The 25284-nt window shown below is 38.6% G+C and overlaps 1 long non-coding RNA gene across 1 annotated transcript; it reads right to left on the reverse strand.

Annotated features, from left to right (window-relative positions):
- Window positions 1-17539: 17539 nt before the first annotated feature.
- LOC114258941 (uncharacterized) lies at window positions 17540-23755 on the reverse strand. Its single transcript, XR_014341738.1, has 2 exons — window positions 23009-23755; window positions 17540-17996 (listed from the first exon to the last, which is right to left on the reverse strand). It is a non-coding gene; the product is annotated as an uncharacterized LOC114258941 (long non-coding RNA).
- Between the last annotated feature and the right edge of the window lie 1529 nt (window positions 23756-25284).

The raw sequence follows: 25284 nt of genomic DNA on the forward strand, positions 1-25284 counted from the left end.
TTTCAAACTGGCTTCGCGTAGCGTATAAGTCCACTCTTCAAAATCGGCTTCGCGTAGCGTATAAGTCCACTCTTCAAAACTGGCTTCGCGTAGCGTATAAGTCCACTCTTCAAAATCGGCTTCGCGTAGCGTATAAGTCCAACTTTCAAACTGGCTTCGCGTAGCGTATAAGTCCACTCTTCAAATCGGCTTCGCGTAGCGTATAAGTCCAACTTTCAACTTGGCTTCGCGTAGCGTATAAGTCCACTCTTCAAAATCGGCTTCGCGTAGCGTATAAGTCCACTCTTCAACCTGGCCTCGCGTAGCGTATAAGTCCACTCTTCAAATCGGCTTCGCGTAGCGTATAAGTCCACTCTTCAACCTGGCTTCGCGTAGCGTATAAGTCCACTCGTCAAATCGGCTTCGCGTAGCGTATAAGTCCAACTTTCAAACCGGCCTCGCGTAGCGTATAAGTCCACTCTTCAAATCGGCTTCGCGTAGCGTATAAGTCCAACTTTCAACTTGGCTTCGCGTAGCGTATAAGTCCACTCTTCAAATCGGCTTCGCGTAGCGTATAAGTCCAACTTTCAAAACCGGCTTCGCGTAGCGTATAAGTCCAACTTTCAAAACCGGCTTCGCGTAGCGTATAAGTCCAACTTTCAAATCGGCTTCGCGTAGCGTATAAGTCCAACTTTCAAAACCGGCTTCGCGTAGCGTATAAGTCCAATCTTCAAAATCTTCTTGCATTATCATTTGCATTTTGCCCCTGCCTGCGGGCACATCTTTGTCTATCTTGTCTGTTTGTCTAAGTCTTCGGCCTTGTCAAAAATGGGTCGTCTCTAGGCTTTGACATTCACTCCCGTCACTTGTGACTTCCGAGTTCTGTCAAAGAGGGGCAACTGTAGACACCCCATTTTTGACCGACCTTGAGACTCAGACGTCACCAGTTGAGCATTTGGTGATATTGCATAATGTGCTCGTTCAGAAGTTTCAGAGTCTTGGCTGCGAGCCCCGCCTCCGGATTTCCGAACCCTCTTCTGTGCCTTGTCTCGGTTTGTGAACCAGACTCGGTTTTCTCTGTTTCTTTTCCTGAGGGAAGGGAGAGGTCCCGTAGACTATCTCTCAATGCCCGTGGGCTACATTTGGTGGCCGTAGGCCATTTTTCCCATTTCGGAGCCCGGTTTCCGGTTTTCGGAGCCGTCAGGCCGTGTGCCTCGGTTCGGGACCGCCTAACCATCTCCTATCGCTCTGATTTTTGGCATACATCTTATTTGCTCCCTGTTGAGGGACACTGGGGGCTGAGAAACCCACTTCGTGGTCGAACGTCATTTTCGGTGCTTAACAGCCCATTTTCGGGACCCCGAACTGCGTGTTTTGGCTCCCGAACATTCGTTTTGCAACGGTTTCCGTTCATTTTTGGCAGGTACCTCTGTTTTATCACTGGAAAGGTCACTGAAGGGTGGGAGGCCAGCAATTGTTGCAGCAACCAGTTATCTCTCCTTCGGAGCCTCCCGGCGCCCATTTTTCTGACTTTCGGGCCAATGTTGAACACCCTAGGGTTAGTGTTGCCAACTTTCAACCACATATTCGTGATGTACACACATGAGAGGCCCCTAAAAGTTGGTAGCCGGCCATTAAGGTTACCTGACCCTTTTGACCCCTTTCTTCCGGGCTAATGTTGAACCCCTTGGACCCTTTTTCTCGAACTTTGAACCACATATCTGTGATGTACACACATGGGAGGCCCCTAAAAGTTCATGGCCGGCCAGTAATTCAAATTGACCCTTTTGACCCCCTCTTTCCGAGCCAATGTTGAACCCCTTAGACCCACTTTCTTGGAATTTTAACCACATGGTTGTGTTGTACACACATAGGAGTACCTCCCCAGTAGCTGGCCGGCCAGAAAATCTCATTGAACCTTTTGACCCCTAGCCGGCCGGCTAGGGGGTGTGGCCGGCCGGCCACCTCCAACAAAAGTGAGAGGCCGGCCGTGTTCCTCGCACTGTGCACTTTACAGCTGTGGGGCAATATCCCCCAGACAAGATATTTATCCGGGGGATATTTTGTGGGGGAATTTTGCTCTCCTTTTCCCCCACCTTTACACCCCCTTTTGAACCCTTTTAACCAGCTGGTGGCTTCACTTACAAGGGTTAGAAAAATTGCTCTTCAAGTCTCCATGCTCAACTCCATCTCCATAGCTCTCAATTCTTCAAAAAACCCTAAGTCCCTAACCATCATTCCTTCTATACCACCAAGCTCTACCATCACCAACTCATTTCCAGCAACAAGGAAGGATTCTTAAAGGCTAAAGAAGCTGCAAATTCATCCAAGAAGCAACAAAAGTTTGAGTCTTCAAGGGTAAGTAACACTTTTACCCTTTTGACCCTTTTTCTTGATCTATTTCTAAGCCCCACTTCCTTTTTGTTTCAAGCTCCGGCCCTAACTAAAAAGGGCCCTCTTTTGAGCTCATCTTCACTTTTCATTAAGGGCTCAACCCTGTTTGAGCCCTCCACGACACACTTGCTTCATTGACCCTCTTGTATGTCATAGTTTTGCATGCTATTTTTGACCCATGAGAAATTTATTTTCGAGCATGTTGTAAACTGATATGAGGCTTATTTTGGGCCCCTCTTCAACATTGAAGAAGGGCTCAACACCATTTGGGACTTCCATGTTGTACCTACCTTTATACTCCTCTTTTCTTCCCCATTCTTGCATGCAATGGCAACCTATCATACTTTTGTTTTTGGCCATTTTACAGTTCTGAAAAAGTTCTTATTTTGGTCCATACTTCATGTTTCATTTAGGTCCTTTCATGGTTTCGGGCCTCCATAGGTCACTTCATGTTATATCCCTCTTTTATTCCCCATTCTTGCATGTTTAGTTAGCCTACCATGATTTTGTTTTTGGCCATTTTACAGTTCTAGAAAAGTTCTTATTTTGGTACATTCTACATGTTTTGTTAAGGGTCTTTGGCTGTTTGGTGATTATTTTGCATACCTCATGTTATAGCCACTTTTGAGCCTTATTTCGCATCACATTTCTATCATATTTGTATACTGATTTGAGGTCGGCCATACACTGTAAATATTCATATTTTTGGTCCCTCTTAAATGTTGTAGAAGGAAATTTTTCAGTTTGGGTTTTGCTTATGCCACTTGCTTCATTACCCCTCTTTTGGCCCCTATTCTTGCATGCCATTTTTACCATACCTATGCTTGTTGTTTGGCCATGTTTATAACTGTGAAAGTGCATCTTTTGGGACTGCCTATCTTCTGTCTTTGCATTGCATGCCCATATTGTGCATGTTTAGCATAGCTATAGGCCATTTCGGGTGCCTAGTGTTGCATTTCGGGACATTTCCTTGCATTTCATGTCATTTCGCTTCATTTCGGGACTGTTTTCCCCCATATTTTAATGCTGAAATTCCATTAGTATGCTTGCATATCATTTTTGCAACATTCCATCGCATTTCGTCCCCGCCTCGGTTTGCGTGCCCGTGCGCACGCATTTCGAGGCACTTCATTTTCATCCGACGGCATCCCATGTGAGTGTGGCTGAGGCTCACTCATGTTGGTATAAGCCCATTTTGTCATTCCCGTGTCATTCCATCGCATTTCGTCCCCGCCTCGGTTTGCGTGCCCGTGCGCACGCATTTCGAGGCACTTCATTTTCATCCGACGGCATCCCATGTGAGTGTGGCTGAGGCTCACTCATGTTGGTATAAGCCCATTTTGTCATTCCCATGTCATTTCATCGCATTTCGTCCCTGCCTCGGTTTGCGTGCCCGTGCGCACGCATTTCGAGGCACTTCATTTTCATCCGACGGCATCCCGTGTGAGTGTGGCTGAGACTCACTCATGTTGGTATAAGTCCATATCATGTTTCTGTATCATTTCATCACATCATATCATCGCCTCGGTTTGCGTGCCCGCGTGCACGTATTTCGAGACACATATCATCGCCTCGGTTTGCGTGCCCGCGTGCACGTATTTCGAGACACATATCATCGCCTCGGTTTGCGTGCCCGCGTGTACGTATTTCGAGGCATCTCATTTCCCATAGCATCGTGTATGTTAGGATTGTATCTTAGTCGCATTTCATCCATATCATGCATATTGCATCATGTCCGGAATAGGAGTTAGCCCGGGCACGGGAAACGAGGTACATTTCGTACTCCGAGTGACAGAATGTATCTCAATTCCCCAGTCGCCGACACTCCGGATTATCCATGATGGAGTTAGGTTTTAGCTGTAGTTTCATGTGCATTCATCCTATATTGAGTTGTGCATTTCGATTCCTCGGCCATCATGTCTCGGTATGCGTGATTGGTGGCGCGAGGATCGAGACATGCATATATCTGTGCAAATACATTGCTATGCCCCTTTCCTGCTCTCTATTGCAGCAAAACGCAGAGTCAGCAACTTTTGGGACTTGGCACGCATTTCAAGAACAGGTGTAAACAGAGGCTAATTGGGGCATTCCGGTGGATTTCCGCGCAAGATAATCCGGACATGCATCATCCATCAGAAGCAAGGCAGTCCCTGGCTTGCATGCCAGTTTATTTGCTTTCTTAGTTAATTTGTTAATTAATTAGGATTCTGTAATATTTTGGACTGTAACATTCTTTTATTCGGGACTGTAATATTGGGACTGTATATTTATTCGGATCCTCTGCGCGAGGGCACAACTGTAATAAATGTGCGTGAGTGTGATGTATGTCTTCCAACCCCACGTCTTTCTTCCCTTTTATTTATCCGCTTATGATGGTTAGATTAGGGCATATTTCAATTAGCATACAGTATGATCGCATGTTTGCATTCATTCATCTGTTTTGCATGCACCGGGCTCGGCGCATCATACTAACTGCATTGTACTTTCAATCCCAAATTGAATACATGTTAGCTGTAGCATTCCATATGCCATGTTTAGAATAGCCGAGCCTGCTATAGTTGCATTTTGCATGTGTTGCATTAGGCATTTCTGTATACTTAGGGTCATGCATGATTTCTAATACAGTTTTTGTTTTGGCTTGGAGTACTCGGTAAGTTCTATGCTTTAGCATCGTTGCATGCGTGTGAGTGACTGCCATGAATAGCATGCTTACCATGAGGCTAATTGCTTATATGATATAACTGCCTGAATGCCTGTGGGTGAAGGTTGGGTTATCTGAATTGGAATGAATCATCAAATGTTTCAAGCCTACCTGAGGGTAGCAAACCATTTTCAAAAACAAGCATGAAATGTTTTGTTCCAATTTGGGCGACCCGGTCTATACTTATATGCTGTGAGCATCACATAGTAACCTAGGCTAATAACCGGAATAAGAACTCACAATGTTTTTCAAAAATTGATATCATGGTTAGTAAAGGCCGGTCTATGACCGGGCGAGCGGGGGTGCTCACGAAGTGACCTTCCCCAATCGTACCCAAGTTCCCGAGCCGAGGCAACTTTGGTGATGACGGACACGTGGCCTTTTGGCACCGAGTCAGGGTTTCCTAAATTTCCCAAAATAAAATATTTAGGTGGCGACTCTATATCTGGCAAAGCAGTCCATGTTTGGCACTACTTTTTCAAAAATCAGTTTCTCAAAATGATTTGCCGGATTTGGACTCTTTGGTTCAGATTAGGAACCGTGACATTTCAAGAGTCCGAACTGTAGTAACCCTAAAATGAACAGAACGGGAGCTCACCCTCCCGGGGCGTTCGGGGGACGTCTACACCAGGTTTAGGTTTCTAAAATCAATGCATACTCTCATTTTGCCATTTTTCTTGACTACAGGTCCAATATTAGATAGCCACTCAACATACCTGGCTGTTCTGATAAAGCCTGCCTTGAGTAATCTAAGAATTTCTTCCTTGACTTTCTGGATCACCTCTGAACCCATTCTTCTTGGTTTTTGTTTGTATGGTTTGAAGTTAGACTTCATGGGAAGCCTATGTTCCACTAATGACCTATCCAATCCTGGTAATTCATTGTATGACCACGCAAAACAATCTTTATATCTTCTCAGAATAACCAATAACTGGTCTCTATCAAGAGAACTCAACTAAGCACTTATATAAATGGGTTGTTGTACAGAATCTTCCCCTAAATTTATTTCTTCTAAGGGGTCTTGTATCTGAGTACCTACTGGAACCCCTTCTTTGATCTTCTCTGACTTCGCAGGAATCTCCTTGCTGTGTTCTGCTTCCAGGCTCTTTGATTCCTCCTCTTTATTCTCTTCCTCATGGACAAAATCTGTCCAAAAGGTTTCTTCTTCCTGTATTTCCTGGACTTTTGTTTCTATGTCCAATGCACAGTATTTATCAAGAGTCAAAACTCTGGCTTGTTGCTGCTCCCGCTTGCAGCCAATCATCACGACTTCTTTCTCCTGCTCTCGAACTTTCTGGACTATTGACTTTATATCCAATATTGAAAATTTGATTAAAGCCAAAGACCTGGCTTCTGGTGCTTCATCTTGCTGCCTATAACCAGGCATCATTGTCATCTTTAACCTCTAGCTCTTCACCAGCACTCTCCTGGACTAAATGCTTCAGGTGTGCTACTTCCTTATCAGCCGTTTCTTCGGCTGAACCATCGAATTCCATCAGTATACTGAGCGGTGCCACGCCATCAATATACAACTTGGCTTCTGCGAAATCAGCACAGGCTATGAAAGGTTGAGGATCTGCATTAATTTCCTCCGTCTTCCCATTGCCTAGAGCTATTATCATTTTTTGATGCAAAGAGGAAGGCACACATTTATTAGTGTGGATCCAATCTCTACCAAGTAAAGCATTGTACTTCGCATTGCTATCGATGACGAAAAACGCCGTCATACAGTCCTTGGTTCCCACACTCAGGTTGATGGGTAGAATTCCCTAGGCCATCTGCTTGTCTCCAGCAAAACCAGCGATGGTTGTACTAGTTGGGATCAACCTAGGATTCCTCTTTCCTAATTTCTTCAAAGAGGATTTCGGTAATAAGTTCACCGCCGCTCCATTATCCACCAAGACTCGGTTTAACTGAACCCCATCGAAGAAAGCCTTAATGTACAAAGGCTTAACATGCTGCGTCATGGAATTCGAGGGATATTCGAATGGATATGAGAGGTTAATGCTTACCACTTCCTCGCTCTCATATTCAGCTTCCATTGGGGTAACCATTTCGAAATTATCTTGCACCATACTCGCTTGTGAATCTTCACTAGAGATCGGAATTGGATCAGCTTCCTGCCCCTCTTGATTCTCATCTCCAGCTTGGAATTTCAGTGGTAGTATGTGTACCATGTTCACTGATACCGAGGGAAAAGAGCCAAACTGGATGGCTGGATGTACCTGTTTCCCCTCTTGGTCACCTTGGTCAATCTCCTTAGAAACATCCTGCATGATGCATTCTGGTATTTCATTACTAACGGGTCCCTTCGAATGATTTTCCTCAGCCGGCTTTCCAACCAGAAATGTTTGCTCAGCCATGAAGGCTTCGAACATTTCTTCTTCCACCATTTCTTTCTTCTGGCTTACGCCAATATCTTCTTCCGTTTCGCTACCACTCTCCATCAGAGCTTTCTCCATCCCTGCTAAACTTTCCTTCTCTCTGGCCTTTAGTTCAGAATGAACCTTGGCCAACTGTTCTCTGCTGCGATCCACCTCGTTTTGTGTAACTGGCTTTGAATTATGGTCTGACTTTTGATTCTTCTTTTCTCCAGTCTGGATCATCGAAGAACTCTCTCCACTTTCCTTCAGGTCTCTCTGGTATTGGGTGTACCTACGCTGAATTTTTCTCCTTTGTGATCTGGAAATAACGGGGACCATATCTGGTTCCCTCGTTCTTGGGTGTTTCAGCAATACCCAGTTGTTGGGGGCCACCAAAGGAGGCTTAACCGTCCTACTTTGATTTCCAAAATTCCTTTGGGAAGGCATTTCCCTAGGTTTGTTTTGCATCACAAACCAATCTGGGACTCCAGGTACCCACGAACTTACTGACCCAGACGTTGAACCGTCCCTTTCTTCTTTCGAGGTTACTTTCGAGGCTGGCTGTGAAGACAATCGTTTGGCCCTGTCTCCAAGCTTTGAGCCTGATTCAGGTTCTCGATGATGGTGATCATTTTCTGTCCTTCGTGAAGCTGGCCCCAGGGGCCAATTCCTGGCTTTGATCCCAAAACCTGAACTCTTCTCCAGCCTTCTTTCAGAATGACTACTTTCCAACCTGTAATGTGATCTGGACTCATATAAGGGCCTCTTGCCTTTAGCATGCATTCTATCAACTGCAGGTTCAACCACTAATGGCTGCCGCCTAACATTAGCCGGATACGGCCTTTTATTATAAGCATTGGTTGGTTTGGGACGCCTCTGCACATCCCTATAATACTGCTTCCCATCGACTGGAAGGCCTTTCAATCACTTATAACTCAGTCTGCACCTGGGACACATTCGTTGCATTACGGTTGCCTCTAGGGAGTCATCATCCAGCGCTTCTTCATCAGAGTCTTCCCTCTGATGTGGGAAATCTCGTCCCATGGCTGGTGGACTTCTAAGGTCTTTTTTGGTTGTTGTCTGGTTGGCCACATGCATCTGTACATTGACTTCCTCCAATTCTTTCAGAGATAGGTTCTGAAAGTCTGACATAATGACATTGGCTGCCACCTCTCCAATTTCTGAAAATGGATTGCTATCGATCCCCATGGCTTTTTCAGCTTTGGCTGGGAACTTCAAACTCCCTTTCTGAATTTGTTCTTGTATCCTGTCTCGAAAAACAACACAGTTTTTAGTCGAGTGAGACCAAGAATTATGCCATTTGCAATATATTTTTCCTTTAAGTTCATCAAGAGATGGAATTTTAACACCTTTTGGTAACTTAAGGAAGTTGGCCGCAAGAAAATGATCAAAAATGTCATCTACCTTAGTTAAATCGAAAGAATATTTCCTGTGGAGATCTTTCTTTTTAAACTGCTGGTCAATTGTTGTATCTTTATGAATTAATGCTTCACAGATCATAGGCTCTTTTCCCACAATCTCTGCTGCATCAATCTCATAATTAGGATCTTTGTAGTATGTCCTATATGATGCATTATTTCGATCATGTTCCTCTTCTAGTAATGCTTCATATCTAGATACTTTATAAGTCAGTTCCACTAAATCTCTAAACTCTGTTGAATCAAACTTCTTTCGAAGCCTGAACTCTAGGCCATTTTGGGCCAATCTTACAAATTCAGTTTCTGGCAAGATTACTCTACATTTATTTCGAGCCCTCTTAAATCTGGAAATAAACTGAGTAGCCTTCTCTTTAGGCCTTTGACTCAATCTGGCCAAGTCTGCCATGGAAACTTCTAGCTCTGACTGGAAGAATTGGGCATGAAATGCCTCTTCCATTTGTTGCCAAGTCTGGATAGAGCCAGGTGGAAGGTTAATATACCATACAAATGCTCCTCCGGTTAGAGAATTTGGGAATAGTCTCAACTTTATATAGTCATGATTGGTAAATTCACCACATTGAGCGGCAAACCTAGCAATATGTTCTACTGTTGATTGGTTTCCGTTCCCATGAAAGAGGACAAAATCTGGTATCCTGAAACCTCTTGGATACTCATGTACCCTATCGACCCATTCTGGGTATGGTTTTCTATACACAGGGGTCTGGACCCCCCGAGCCATTGGTCCACACAACTCCCTAACTATCTCAGTGATATGGTCCCTAGGGACCATATTTTGCGCCTGCTGAACCACCATTGGGGGAACAAACACAGGATTTGGTGGACAACCTTGTGCTTGTGGTCCTCTTGGTCCATAAGGTGGTACATTTGGGACTGGCTGTCCCTATGGTAGAGGGTGCTGTTGGGGGTGTAGGTAACCTCTTTGAGCCTGTCCTGCGAAAGGACCCACGAAAGGTGCTGGAACAGGTATTGTATCCCTTCCACTTGTAGGAAAACCTTCCAACCCCCCGGGTATAAATTCGAATAAGGGATTATTGTACCCCCTGGTGCCAGGTATGGCTTCGAATGTGGGATTTGGAATCATTCTTATGCCATTTTCTTGTACCGGGCCAGATCCACCAATTTGCATGACTTCACTGTTGAACATTGAGGCATTCTGGCCTGTTACAGGCCTTGAAATGGGTTCGTACCAAGACTGAGGTGGTAATCTTTCATGAATCTGATTACTGGTTTGACCATTAGAATGTCCATTAGCTTGCATAGGCTATTTGTCTCTAGCCAATCTTTGCTGAGGGACATTCACCTCCTCTATGTGTCTTACATTCGTTGGTTGGTGGTTATTCATTCGATCCAAAAAGGATACTGTCCACCTTTCCATTGTGTTTATTAATTGCTATCCCATGGCATCTACCAAGCCGCCCCACGGATTGACTGGCTGAGTAGATGGGACACCGGATGGTCCAATTCCTTGGTCTCGTCCACTATTACGAACAAATGGTATTTGCTCTGAAGTATTGGTCTGTTCGACCATGGGTTCCGATAGGATAGGAGTCTCCACAGGATGTGTTATCACATTATCCTCTGGATTGGATGTCTCCACCTCTCCTTCCACGCCTTCTTCCAAACGTTCATTTTCTCCTTGTCTCCTACGTCTAGCCATTTTTTAAAGTGTCCCACTGGGCGTGCCAAAAATATATGTTGGCTTTTTTGGCTTTCGAAGGTTACTTTCGTAATTATGAGCGTGCCAGCAAGGATCAATCAGTCCTTACAGAATTGTAATTGCCAAACAATTATTCAGACGATTGTGTTATGGTTCTTTTCGGCCTCAATAAAGAGGACTTTTACTGGTGGCTTACTAGTAATTTAACTTCAGAAAACTTGAGCATAAGAACAATTAAATAAACTGAAGTATTTCATTAGTATGAAAAACTTACAATAATCTTAGTTCCGTAGAGAATTACAGCGGCAATATACTCGAAAACTACTCCTACAAATGAAGTGCGGCGCAGAAACTTAAAGTACAGAAATATAAAGGACAGGAAATAACACTGGAATATGTAAAGTAATTCTTTTAGATCTTTTTCCGCCCCGCTCTCTGAGGTCCTTCCTGCTATTTATACTTTCCGAAGATAACCATCGAATTGTACTTCAAACCGTCGAACTGCTCCTCCGTAATTGCTGATCATGCTACCTTATAAGTAGCTCCACTACGCCTTCACTTGCAGTTAGGCTTCCCCCTTATATTCGAATTTGAATGTGAGCAACCGTTGAAGCCACGTCACTGTACGTCTCTTTGTTGATCCGCTACTACTCAGATCTTATAACAACCAATATTAATTGCCACGTGTATGATCAGGATCGAAGACCTACCTGGTCTCCCCATATTACCCTCACTTTGTCACGTGTCGAATTGTCACTGGCTTAGTACGAAATGTATAGCCAACACTATCAGTTATAAGAACTTAAACAAAAATAAAGAACTAAAAAATACATCAATTGACAGAAAGAAGAGAAGTGCGGGTTGAAAAAACTATTTCTAATCTACTCCTAAAATCGCTAATTTAGAACTACTCCTAAATAATTCTTCACGAATGTGATTAATGGCTGTTGATGATCCTTCTTCTACATTCCAGCTCCCTTTTATACTTGACTCTTGGTTCTGATCTCCCTTGATTCTTTGCCTCTCTTCATGTTTATCCCCACATTTTAGGAACTGTTTTTTGATTTCTCCCTTGATTCTCTGCTCGTATCCTTCTTTCTTCAACCCAAACTTATGCCACATCAACTATTTTAGCCAATCTTGCCACGTCATCCTTGCCATGTCATCGTTATGTCCTATTGATAGAAGATTCCTAAAGTTTAGTATCAACAATACCCCCTTCATTCAAGGTAAAAAATCTTTTGCCTTGAATAATTTTAGTCTGGAATTATGTTTACTTTTGGGCCCAATGTTTTTTAACTTCTTTGGGCCACTTAATAATTCACGGGCCCATCATTATTAAGCTCCTTTCTCAATTTTATTATTTCTTATTTGGGCCCCATGCAAAGGTATTTAGAGTTTTTCAAATTCTCCTTTTTCATTTTCTTCTTGCAAAAACTTTTCCTCTTCTTTTGAAACCAAGAAACCCTAACTTCCTTAGCTATGTCTTCTGACTCAAATTCCGACCAAGTTCGTCGATTCCCACAAGAGATCATCCAACTTATCGAAAGCAACAAGTTTGATTCCCAAATCACGACCAACCTTACTGCCGGTGCTAGGGAACTTGGCCTATGTGTTTTAAGCACTTTTCCAGATGGTCTGACTCCATACTATCCCATTGCTGATGGTGAGACTTTTTTTCTAGACCAATCTTCACTTTCATGGCTAAACTAGTCGACGGGCCCTAGATCATGGTCCAAACCAACTAACGCCTAGATAGCTTGGGTAAAGAGGATGACCACTTTTGAAAGGGACATGTGGCACAATTTGGGCATTTACCATGCCATTCAACTGTCTACCATCTCATTTGAGATAGACCCCTAGCTGATCAGCGCAGTCATATGTTTTTGGTTCACATCTTGTAATTCCATGATGCTCAAATCTGGTATGGCCTCTCTCACTATCCTTGATATTATGCATCTTACTGGCCTTCCTACCTATGGCCAGTTCTAGACCTATAATCAAGGCTTCATACTTAGCTTGATTATTAGATGTGATAAACTGTTCGCCTAGTTGGTATGAAAACTGATGAACTTGGCCATTGGGTGCTATCAACATAACACCAGCTCCAATACCTTCTTCTGTTTTAAAGCAGTCAAACATTAGCTGCCAAGGGGCATTTTCTGCATAATTTACCTCAAATAAATCCTCATCGACAGAATAACCAGGGTGTTCAGCCAAGAAATCAGCCTAGGCTTGGCTTTTAACAGCCTTTTGAGGAACATACTTGAAGCAATACTCTATTAGAGCCAACAACCACTTACATTGTCTTCCCCTCATAATAGGTTTAGATAGCATGTATTTATTTACATCAGTCTGTGCTACTACACATACTTCTGAAGGTAACATGTAATGCCTTAGTTTGATAGTAGCAAAATATAAAGCCAAACACAGTTTTTTCCACTGAACTATATCTAGTTTCTGCATCATTTAATCTTTTGCTAAGATAATAGATGGCTTGTTCATGGCCATTCTTATTATCTTGAGCTAATAGGCACCTAATGGACCCTTCACATGTTAAAATGTAAAGCTTTAGTGGCTTCTCCTTGATGGGAGGCATCGGCACTGGTGGATTCATTAAGTATTTCTTAATTAAATCAAAAGCCTCTTGCTGAGGCTTCCCCCAGTTAAAATCCATATCTGCTCTGGCCTTTACCAGAGGTGAAAAAACTAGAGTTTTCCGAGCCAAGTTAGCTATGAACCTTCTTAGGAAGTTCACCTTTCCTAGAAAGCTCTGTATTTTTTTCTTGTTGGCTGGTAGTAGTGCTGCTAGTACAGCTTTGGCCTTATTTTCATCTACCGCAATACATTTTTGGTGAACTAGCAAACCTAAAAAGTTTCCAATAGATAACTTGGAAAGAAGGCTAACTTGCCTTTCCTTGCGTTTATTAGATAACTTTGCATTGACAAAAATGGGTCTCTTACAAGCTTCATCCCCTAAGTTAAACTCCTCTAAGGGATCTTGTGCATTAGCTTTGAGATCATCTAACTTAGCAGGTGTTGCCTGCAAATGTTCCAACTGAACCTCTCTATAACTAAGAGGGCTACTGTCAATCACACATTCAACCTATGAACATAAAAGTAAAATTCTAAGACTGACCTTATTTGCAAAAAAAGAAACAAAACAATCTAAAGAAAATAAACCTAACTACACTAACGTCCACTTCATCATCAATCATTGTACTCATCATTCAACCATCTTGTTTAGCCACCAATTCAATGGTTGGTTCACCCTGCCTCTTTTGCATCAGGCTGGGTTTGGCTAAGTCTTGGCCAATCTGTTTGAATCCCTCATCTATGTAGGCTTGAAACTCTTCAAAAGTAATGTCCTTTCCTTGTGACTTCAGCTCTTTAGAAACCACCTCCACTGGTCCCAAGCTTTCTTTATATAGTGTCACCTTAATGTTGTGTACATCTGCTATAAAAGGGTTAGTATCAGCCCAATAAACCTCCATGTCATCATACGGGTTGCTTTCCTCTCAATTGGTCAGGAAGGTGAAAGCATAATGTAATGAAGATGGTACACATCCATTCAGATGGATCCAGTCTCTTCCCAACAACAGATTATAGTTAGAGATAGAATCGATCACAAAGAAAGTTGTACTTATGGCCCTTGCTCCAATTTGTAACTTCAGGACTATTACTCATTTGGCCTCGGATGAACCTTCTGCAAAGTTACTAATTGAGATGTCAGTTGGTATCAAATCATCCACTATTTTTCCCAGCATCCTCAGTTTTTTGAAATGAAGGACGTTAACAATGACCCCATTATCGACCAAGACCCTGTCGACAGGCACTCTATCCAGGTGTACCTGTATATATAAAGGCCTCAGGTGCTTAATCAATTCCTTTCTAGACTTTGCAGCACTACATGGTCTCCATCGATAGACTTGACTACTTCAATTAATCTTGCTATTTTGGCCTTAGTTTCTGCTATCTGGGCTATTGGTCTAATTTGGCCTGAAAATTTTTAGGAATGGCCATAACTATATTACAATCAATAAAGGGAAAACTGTCAAACTGAATGGTCATTTTTTCTCCAAAGTCTCTAAAACTTTCTAACTTAACCTTATCATTTTCCATGTCGACAGGCCCTGTCATCTTAACCTCTAGGGCCATCTCTTGGCTACCCTTCATTGCCTCGTCGGCAACTTACAGTTCTTACTCTAATTCTCTAATTCTTTGTCTTACCAAAGCCTCATCTGTGATAGATATGGGCTCCTTATATGCCATCGTCGGCTTGAGAACTTCCTTGGTGCCGTTCCTTAATGTTAATACTACTGTTTTTTTCAGTGTATAAGTTTCATCATCTCTCTTTTCTCTGGACCAAGTCAGGTTTTGTACCTTTGGTGGTTTCAGGCCCTAATTTTCTAGCCTGGACATCATTGCATAAAACCTCCTCAGCTCCTTTCTTTTTATTCTTGTCTTAACCATAGGTCTTTAACCTCTTTTAGGATACTTTAGATGCACCACCCCATACCAACCATAATGTGGTGGTATTGGGGGCCTAATCATTCTGGGTTGCTCCAGCCCTAACTCTCTATTTGGCCTATGTTCTGCTGGGCCACTATATGGCCTGGCAACCTTGCCTTCCTCTAGCCTCTTTTCCATGCCATGCGAATATGTCTTGTCCTCTTGATTATAGGACCTCTGAGCCATAAAGCTTCTTGGTTGGTCATGCTACTTCTGCTGTTTGCGCTGCTCAAAGATGCTCTGATTACACTAGCACTTTCTAAGCAAGGATTCATTGGTACCCCCTTGTAAATGAAGGGCCCATCTTACTTTCCATAATCTACTATCTCGATGGTATAAACTCCTAGGTCTACCCCATCATACAACAATTATGCACCACTGAAAATTTGCTAATCATCTTGGCCCATGGTGTTAAACCTTAGGCCACAATCCTTCATTTGCTTCTGCACTTTGTTGGCCATAATAGTATGTGATTTTTCTCTCTCAATCCCACATCTGAAATATACAAAGTGGCCTTAATAGACCATTGGCTTATTTCCTTAAGCCAGAAGTTCTTTCCTCAAGTTGTTAACCCTTTTCAGCTCACTCAAAACACTCTTGGATTCTTAGTTTGATCATTCAGCCTGGTAGACACCATGTTAATGTCCACCACCTCTAAAAAAGGATTCTCATCGACAGTCATAACCCCTTTGTCCTTCTCAGCATATTTCAGCATTCCTTTTTTAATCAAGTCCTACATATAGTTGCAAAAAGTTACACAATTATTAGTTGAATGTCTAAACGAATTATGCCATTTACAATACTCTTTGTCAATTCTATCTTTTTCTTTTGGGATGCTATGGCCTGGGGACAATGTTAAAAACTTCCCAGCCAATAACTCATCAAATAAAGCATCTGCCTTTGATAAATCAAAGAAGTACTGTTGATGGGTTATTGGCACATTTTTTCTAAACTAGCTGAATAGAAGACATGTTTGATGGTTTCTTTGCCTTTTTTAAGGCTTCACAAGTCATTGGCGTCTTGCCAATTATTTGAGCAATATATATGTCTATTTCTATTTCCAGTTCTATGTCCTGGTAATATGTTTTTAGGGCAGTAACCCTCCTTTGATGTTCTTCCCTAAGGATGGACTCATAACTGGTAACCCTAGATGAAAGTTCAAACAAATCTCTAAATTTCATTTCTTCAAATTAATTCCTTAATTTGAAGTCAATGCCATTCTAGGCCAATCTTATCACCTCCATCTCAGGCATATAAACATGACACGTGTTTCTAGCTTTTTTGAACCTATCGATGTACTATTCTACAGATTCTCCCTACTATTGTCTAAATTTAGCTAAATTTACCATATTAATGTGTGGCTCAGTTTTGTAAAATTGTATATGGAACTTGTTTTCTATGTCCTGCCATGTGGGTACTAAGTTTTTTGGCAGGTTAATGAACCATGTGAAGGCTACTTTTGATAATGAATGTGGAAAAAGCCTAAGTTCAGGTTATCTGAGTTAGCCTCTCCATATTGCATGGTAAACATTCCTATGTACTCTATGGTCGATTGCCTCTTTTCCCCCAACGAATATGGAGAATTCAAGCATTTTAAAATTACTAGGAAGAAAGGTCTCATCTACCCAATAAGGGTACGAATTTCATTTCAAATGTTGGATTATAATCTGACTTATTTTCTAAGGCCTCTCTTCGAGTAGCAGGCCTAGAGGGACCAGATTGTCTTCCATAATTGATGTTAATTTTAGTTTCTTTATATATCTTATTAAAGTTCATTTGAAACCTTTCTTGCTTCTTCTCTTAGAGATTTGGAGACCTATAAAAAGAGGCACTACCCTGATAAATTTTACTTGCCTTACGAGTTTGAAATTGTACCTTAGTCACATGTGCTTCCACTTTGGCTGGTAATAAAGGACTAAGGGTAGGGCTAAATCCCCCAAGCATCCTAAGCTTGGCCGTCATACTTTCTGTGAGGTGTTCTGGTCTCATTTCGAATGGTGGCCAAGCTAGGCAATCATTTCCTCTATCTGTTCAACCGCCAGGCCGTGATGTTGGCCTCCATTGGTTGCGTCCTAACCGTCTTTCAATTCTACTCCATACCTGGCTGCCACTGATTGGCTATCCGCAATGACCTCCATGTCTTCCCCGAACTCAGGAGCTAGTAGGAACACCTGTATCTTCAGCATGCCTCTTACTTGGATTCCCAAGAAGGCCTGACTCATTAGCAATTTTCCTACTGGCATTAATAGTCTCCGTTTTTTCAGTTTTCTTTTTCACCGTTACTCCAAGTTAGAATGGTCCCACTGGGTGTGCTAATTTATGTTAGTAAAAATTCAGTTTAAACCCAATCGACAGTGATTGATTGACAGGTTTTAACCAATTTTAATAAACACAAAAAGATCAAGTTTTGTGGTTGAGTTCTACGTCTTAAACAGATTAAAGAATTCCCTAGAGGTAATTAAGTAAAGAATGATTTAAATAGAAAAGAATATGTATTATTTAATTAAACTGTTACTTACTATCAGTTACAAGAACTTAAATAAGAACAAGTAATTGAAAAATATATCAATCGACGGAAAGAATAGAAGTGGGGGTTGGAAAAAGCTATTTCTAATTTACTCCTAAAATGGCTAATTTAGAACTACTCCTAAATAATTTATCACGAGTGTGATTGATGGTTGTTGATGATCCTTCTTTTGCATTCCAGCTTCCTTTTATACTTGACTCCTAGCCTGGATCTTGGTTCTGATCTCCCTTGATTCTCTATCTCTCTTCATGTTTATCCCCATATTTTAGGAACTATTTTTTGACTTCTTCCTTGATTCTTTGCTATCATCTTTCGTATCCTTCTTTCTTTAACCCAACCTTATGCCACGTGAGCTATTTTACCCAATCTTGCCACGTCATCTTTGCCACATCATCGTTACGCCCTGTCGACGAAAGATTCCTGAATTTTAATACCAACAAACCAATAGATAAAGATTTTTATTCGAAAGACCTTTGCATGCCAAGAGTTCACAAGCATTTACTTCAGATTCTGCCCAAAACTCAATACTATTGTGTGCTAGATCAACAAGCAGTCCAAGGTTCTTTGAGACATTAGGCAAAACAATAAAATGAAACCTTATTTTGATGACCCTTAAAAAAAATGAGGTTTGGACCAATAGAAATTTTTTAAAACTTTCTTGGGATCCTAATCGATAAGTTAAGTGGCCTAATAGTTGAATCACCTCTGTAGAAGATCAACAAGCACTTTAATAAATTGTTAATTCTTTTGCCCGTTCTCAAGCTAATAACACTCTACTTCGTGGAGTTTGAAAATTGTTCAAGATCAAGTTTCTCAATATCTCAATCCCTATTATTTTCTTCGGTCTCCTTGGTTCACAGACTTTTAGAATAATATCAAACAGTTCAATTCAACAAAAAAAAAAAAACGATTTGAATTGAATGGTAACCATACTCGAAAATTGAATAAAAAAATTACTATTTTAATCCGTGTAAATCATATAGAGGATTTTACCTATTTTATTTAAACCAATAAAATCAAAATTTTCTGTTTTGTATTATCGTTATTTATTGAAGGACACAAAATTTGTGTGTACAATATGATAATATTGTTGTTAATATATGATACTTTCTCACAAAAAATGAAAATTACAAGTATTTTATACTTTCATTATTTTATTTCTAAAAATAAAAATTTACAAAAAGTTGAAAAAGTTCAATAAAAAAAAAAAAGCATTTACCAAACTTAGAAAGTTGAAATAATGAACGGAAGGGTGTGGGAGCCAATACCATGCAAGGATGCATGCATGTTACTACGTACACAAATATGAACAATGAACCTGATCGTAAAATTTAGAGCACTGTATATCCCTTATTCATTTATTTACTTATTTTTATATTTATAATTATATATTATTTATTTTAATTAATTATTTTAAAATAAAAAAATTAATTATAAGCATCTATATAAAAAGTGATATAAAACAATAACAAAAAAAATTGTGATAAAAATAAAGCTCTTGCTTTTTCATGCTACTCTTGCTGGTTCCCATCAACTATAAATGATATTTTTATAGAATTTTAATAAGAATAATACAGTAGTTGTATTTTTAAAATTAATTGATTTACAAATAGAACTTTTATGCATAAAATAAAGACAGAATTACATTGACATTGTGTCCGTGAAACTTAGGCCAAGTTTGGGGACTTTAAAAAAAGTCAAAAAGTTACTCAAAAAGTTAAAAAGTTAACACTATTCACCAAAAGTCAACAATTACGGCTGCACAACTCCCAATTCAAATTTTTCCCTATAAATCAATTTTTAAAATTTTTTATTACACATTTTTCAATAAAAAGTCAAAAAGTTAACCCAAACATCCATATTTTTAATCTCAATTTTTTAGTCCAAAAAGACAAAAAGTACACTTTTTTAGTCTTCCCAAACTTGGCCTTATTCAATAACAAGTGAAAAATATCAAAAAATTAATTATTAATATTATAATTTTTTTTATTAGTTTGTAATTTTTATTTCCTACTCAACTGTCAAGTAATTGTCCCTAAAATAAAACAAGAAAGATGTGACAGCAAGAGTGACATTTCTTGAAATACTTTGATGTTTAATTTGAAATGAAATAGTCTTGAAAGGTCACTTCATTCCTTATCTAAATTGTGTATAGAAATTTTTTTTTGGATAATTCTTGGTAGCTCGAATAATTGGCTCGAATTTTGGTTCGAATCTGTAAAACGACGTCGTTTTATATTTTTATTTTTTTTTCCCTTTCTTTTTCTTCCTTTTCTTTCTTTCTTTTCTTCTTTTCTTCTTCGTCTTCTTCGTTGAAACCAGGAACAGAGGGGAAGAGGAGAGAGGGAGCTCCCTCGCCTCCGCCCGCCGTTCTCGTCGCGAGGAGCTCGTCGCCTCCGCCGCCTCTGCCCGCCGTCCCCGTCGCAGCACGCCGCCGATCGTCGCAGAAGCTCCGATCGTCGCAGCACGCCGCAGCTCCACGCAGCCCCGCCTCCGGCCCCGACTCCTCCTCCAGCCATTTTTATGGCCCCCTCCCCTCCCTCCCCCTTCCTCCTCCTCCTCTTCCTCCTCCCTCCTCCTCCGACTCCGACTCCGACGAATTCGAGCCAAATTCGAGTCTCGAATTCGAGCTACGAATCATCGCCGTTTTTTTTTTGAGACCTCATATTATACTCCGATCGAATTTTGGTTTTGTTAAAAGTAATTGATGAGTGGTCCCTTGTTAGGGGTTGAGTCAAATCAGAAAAGGAAAAAAAAAAATGGTGCATGATAGAGATCTCGTTTGTATGCAGTCGTTACTCTTTTTGGAAGAGTAGATGGGCTTACTAGACCAAATAGTTTAGTCCGTAAATTTCACTGCATGTCTCACTTTTATTCAAATTGTTTATTTTTTTAATGTCTCATTTACAAATCAAATAAAAAATTCTAATTATTTTGAAAATTTTAATTATATAATTTTATTATATTTATCTTTAGAAAAACACCAATATTTTAAAATCATACTTCACAATCATTGTCTTCTGAATATACAACCATCTTATGAATAGTTAAGAAAACCCTGGGCAGCATGAAAAGAGACAAAAATGATATTGTCAAAAAGCAAAATTATTTATTTCCGATATACCAAAAATATATATACATATATTTCATGGTATAATGCAAAAGTTGGCACATATATTAGCTAACTATAACTGAAAAAAAAAAAACTAGTATATCAAATCCAATGAAATGAAAGCATTCTGTGTAATCAAATCATTCTGCTTTGTTTTTTCTCATCCTAATACAAGAATCTTTACTTCTGTAGGAGAGTGAGTGCATTGAAAATAATAATAAAAATTTTATATTTAAAAGAGAGAGAGAGGCTGCCTAAACTACAGCTTAGAGCAAGGGTGTTCGCGGATCGATTTTGTGTGGTTTGCGGTTCAGTTTTGACTTATCCGCATCTATGCGGTTTGGAAAAAAGTCAACCCGCAACCGCCCGCAGTGCGGTTTGCGGTTTGTGCGGATAGCATTTGGAAATATGCGGCGGTTACGGGCGGTTTGTGGTTTACACTTTTTTCTTTAAAAATTAATTTTTGAGTTTTTTTTTTCCATCGAATTTAGGCATCAGATTTATTTTGTATATTTGTGATAACAATTTTCTGATGAATTTATAAATAAAAATTGAATATCAATGCATTAAATGAAAGTACCAAAAACAAAGAGACCTTACACTAGCATTTTTGCTATGAAAAAAATGTATATCAATGCATTAAAGGTTGTACTCGATTAGAATTGCCAGTTCAGTAATCAATAATCAAACTAGAAGTTCCATCGACCACCAGAAAGAAAATTTTATTAGGAAAAAGTGGATGAATCACCAATAAAAATCATATAAGAAACCAAACTTAGGACTTGATAATTCTACGACATTAAGAAAGTTGAGAAATACTTAAAAATAAGGATCTTAGTGTCATAGAGAATATAATGGTGTTCTTGTAAAAGTTACAAAGATTGTATATAAAAAAATAATAATAATAATAATAATAATAATAATAATCAACGTGCGGGCGGTTTTTGTGGGTTGCGAATTTAAACCGCGACCCGCCCGCAACCAGCAAATTTTTTATATTTCAAACCGCATCCGCCCGCATTATATTTACGAAACCGCCCATTTATATACGGGTTGAGCGATTTGAGCTGTTCGGATAAACCGTTGCTCACCCCTAACTTAGAGTAACACATCCCGAATAGTATATCCATCTTCATGAATCTTTCACTTCAGATGTGGTTCAAATGTGGTTGCCCCCATAGAAGTGTTTGGTTTCAGGGTTTGTTTTAAACCAAAGCCTAAAAGCAATTCCTCGCTAGGATATTCTAATTAGCACTTGTCTTTGTAAGGAAGAATATCTTGGGTCCCCAACACTATTTTGCACTTTTTAGCCCCTTCTTTTGGTTCAATTTCCATCCCATAGAATTTTTAACTTATCTCTTTGCCCCAAAATCTTCAATCCCTAAAATTTCTATGCAGTTGTGCTTAGTTGTTCCTAAATTTCGATATACAAGTGTATACACTAAGAACAAGAGAATACTAATTTCTTAACATTCGTATTCACTTGTTCTCAATTACTTTTAAATCTCAATATACGAGTGTGTAATTGGAACACATTAAGAATGAGAGAATACCGATTTTGTAACATTACTATTCACTTGTCCTCAATTACTTTTAAATCTTGATACATTAGTGTGTAGCTGGAATATATTAAAAATAAGTGAATGACAATTTTGAAAACACTTCTATTCACTTGTCATTAATTACTCCTAAATTTCGATATACAAATGTGTACCTAAAATATGTTAAGAACAGGAGAATTGAATTCGAGACCGGGAATTCTGCCTAATTTCTTTCTAAGTACATAAATCACTTGGCCTTTTTTATGGCATATCAAAAAAAAAAAAAAACACTTATTTTAAAGGACTCTAATTATCTAAACGACTAGTAAGATCTCTCAATTTTAATATTTAGGGTGAGCTCTAAAAAAAATTTCGCCCATTAATAGACTCCAAAGTCAAATCTCACTAAATAGATCCAACCTATAACTTCTCTTTTTTTTTTTTTTTTTTTTCAAATTTTATGGAATACTAACTACAAATTGAATAGCAGGACACAAGTGAATGTTATTTACAACCATAGACTAGTAGATTTATTTAAAATGAAGATAACAACACAGAATTAATGAATTAAGCAATATTATACATAATCAGAATTATTTACCAGATTTTCGAGAAACACAATTTTTAGTGAGATCCACTTTAATATATATATATATATATATATAGGACCAATATCTTTATGTTTAAGTAATAAAAAAAAATAGATGAAAAATTCATTTATTTATTGCATTTTTCTAATTAAGTAAACAGATCAAAGCTTACCACAAAATATACACTGCATCAAAGCTTGTGAACACATCACCATCAACATCATCATCAAATTCAAAACAACAAGCTTGATGGCAAAAACCCAGAAAAATTATCAATCATCTGAGGCATAAAAACATCATCGTACTGCTCAAAAGCAAGATCGGAGCTTTTAGCCACATCACTAGTAGTTGGTTCCATCAATCTTGGGACTTCTTCCAGTGCATGATCATGATCATGAAGATCACCACCACTGATCTTGATCTCATCAGAGACCACTTGATTGCCTCCAACACAGTCAATCTCAGAATACTTGGCATCTTGGCCAGTGAGTTCTTGAACCAGAGCTCTGAACTCTGAAGCTGTTGTATTGACCTTCATGGGGTTAGAGATGTACACAACTTTGATTGTTTTTTTCTTGGTTCTGTTGGTCTGTTTGGTTGGCTTCTTTTCATGGACACTCAGTAGTTTATCCATGTTTGGATGGTGAGAAAGTGAGAGAAAAAGATAGAGAAATTTATGAAAAACTTGGATGTAGAGAGGTTATTGGAGGTGTACGGAAATGGGTTTTTGCAGGGTGAAGTGAGGAGAGGAGGTGGTTGAGGAGAGGGAAGGAAAAGAGAGAAGATAAGAGAGAGAGAGAGAGAGAGAGAGCGAGAGAGAGAGGAAAATGAAGGAGAAAGAAAGCCCAGAACATCTGTATATCAAATGCTAGTCCCAAGCTCAACAATGGCGCGTCATGTGAAAAATGCTATAGACAGTGGTCCTAACATTGCTCCCGTCATATATATATATATATATGTAAAACTTAGAAATCTATAATTTGAATTTTTAAATTTATATGTGATAAGAGAGGTATGTCTTATATAATTAAATATGTAATAAATTTAAAATTAACATATATTATATATATGATATATTATTATGAATCAAATTGTAAAAGATCTTTTATAATATTAAATATTTTTCTATAAGGAAAAATGTACATATATGGCATATATTGTACTTCTAAGTGATGCTCACATTTTTAACATAGTTTGACCATTAATATTTTAGTTATTTTTTTAAAATTTAAAAAAATTAATATATTTGATAATTCTTAAAAGGACTTTGTTATATATGTTAATAAACTTTTGGTGAATTAGACTACTGGTTTCTATAGTTTGAGCCTTGTATCACTTTACTGCTTGACTATTTAATTATGACACATTTGACCATGAATTTTAAATCTTGTTTCGAATAAGAACAATTGAAGATATCATTACTCAATTTCAAGGGCAAGGTCATCAATTTGATAAAATACAAACTAATTTGATAAAAATAAATATCAAAAAAATATTATTAAATTTTTCAAAATTATTTTACCCACTAAAGATAAAATTATGTAAAGATAATAAATTGTTTAGAAAATTTTTTTTTTTTTACCAAATTATTTTTTATTATGTGTTTGGATGATAATCATGCAATGAGTGGTTATTTTTATTTTTATTAAATTAGTTTCTACTTTTTCAAAAATCAAATATGGCGACAACTTTGATATCATTATTAAACTAATCTATTAAATCAAAAAATTCAAAACTAAAAATATTTCATATATTAAATATATCAATAGCACATTAAAAACATATCAACCACCCATTACATGATCATATCCAAAAACATAATAAAATTAATTTGGTAAAATAAATAAATAAATGTCTAAAAGATTTATTAATTTACATAATTTTATCTTTGGTATGTAGGAATTATTTTTAAAAATTCAAAAATATTTTTTGACATTGATTTTTGTTCAATTAGTTTATATTTTATCAAATTGACGATTTTACTCTCGAAATTGGGTAATATTATCTACAATTATTCTTATTTATAACAAAATTTAAAATTTACGATCAAATATATAACAATTAAAAAATTATGAACCAAAATAATATAAATTATAAATTATAGATACTATTAGTGTAATTCGCTTTAAACTTTTAAATATTATATGTTAGGGATAAAAGTGAAGTGCAATGCGGAATTACCATTTTTAAAAAATTTAGAATAAAAATTTAACTAAGGAACAAAAATAAATAAATAAAATAAAATAAAAAGAAGTTAAAAAAGTCAATCACATCTGTCCATTAGGTTTCACAAACCTCGAGCTTATTTTGGTAATGCGGATAAAAGTTAATTTTTTAATTTTTTTAAATTATATTCAGCTTGTTTGTTTTTATTTTTCAAAAAATACTTTTTAAAAAATTTTACTTTCTTATTTTTCATGTTTTTTTTATTTTACTGAATTTTTTTAA

Source organism: Camellia sinensis, chromosome 10, assembly GCF_055761805.1.
Source record: "Camellia sinensis isolate YWXY chromosome 10, ASM5576180v1, whole genome shotgun sequence".
NCBI lineage: Eukaryota > Viridiplantae > Streptophyta > Magnoliopsida > Ericales > Theaceae > Camellia > Camellia sinensis.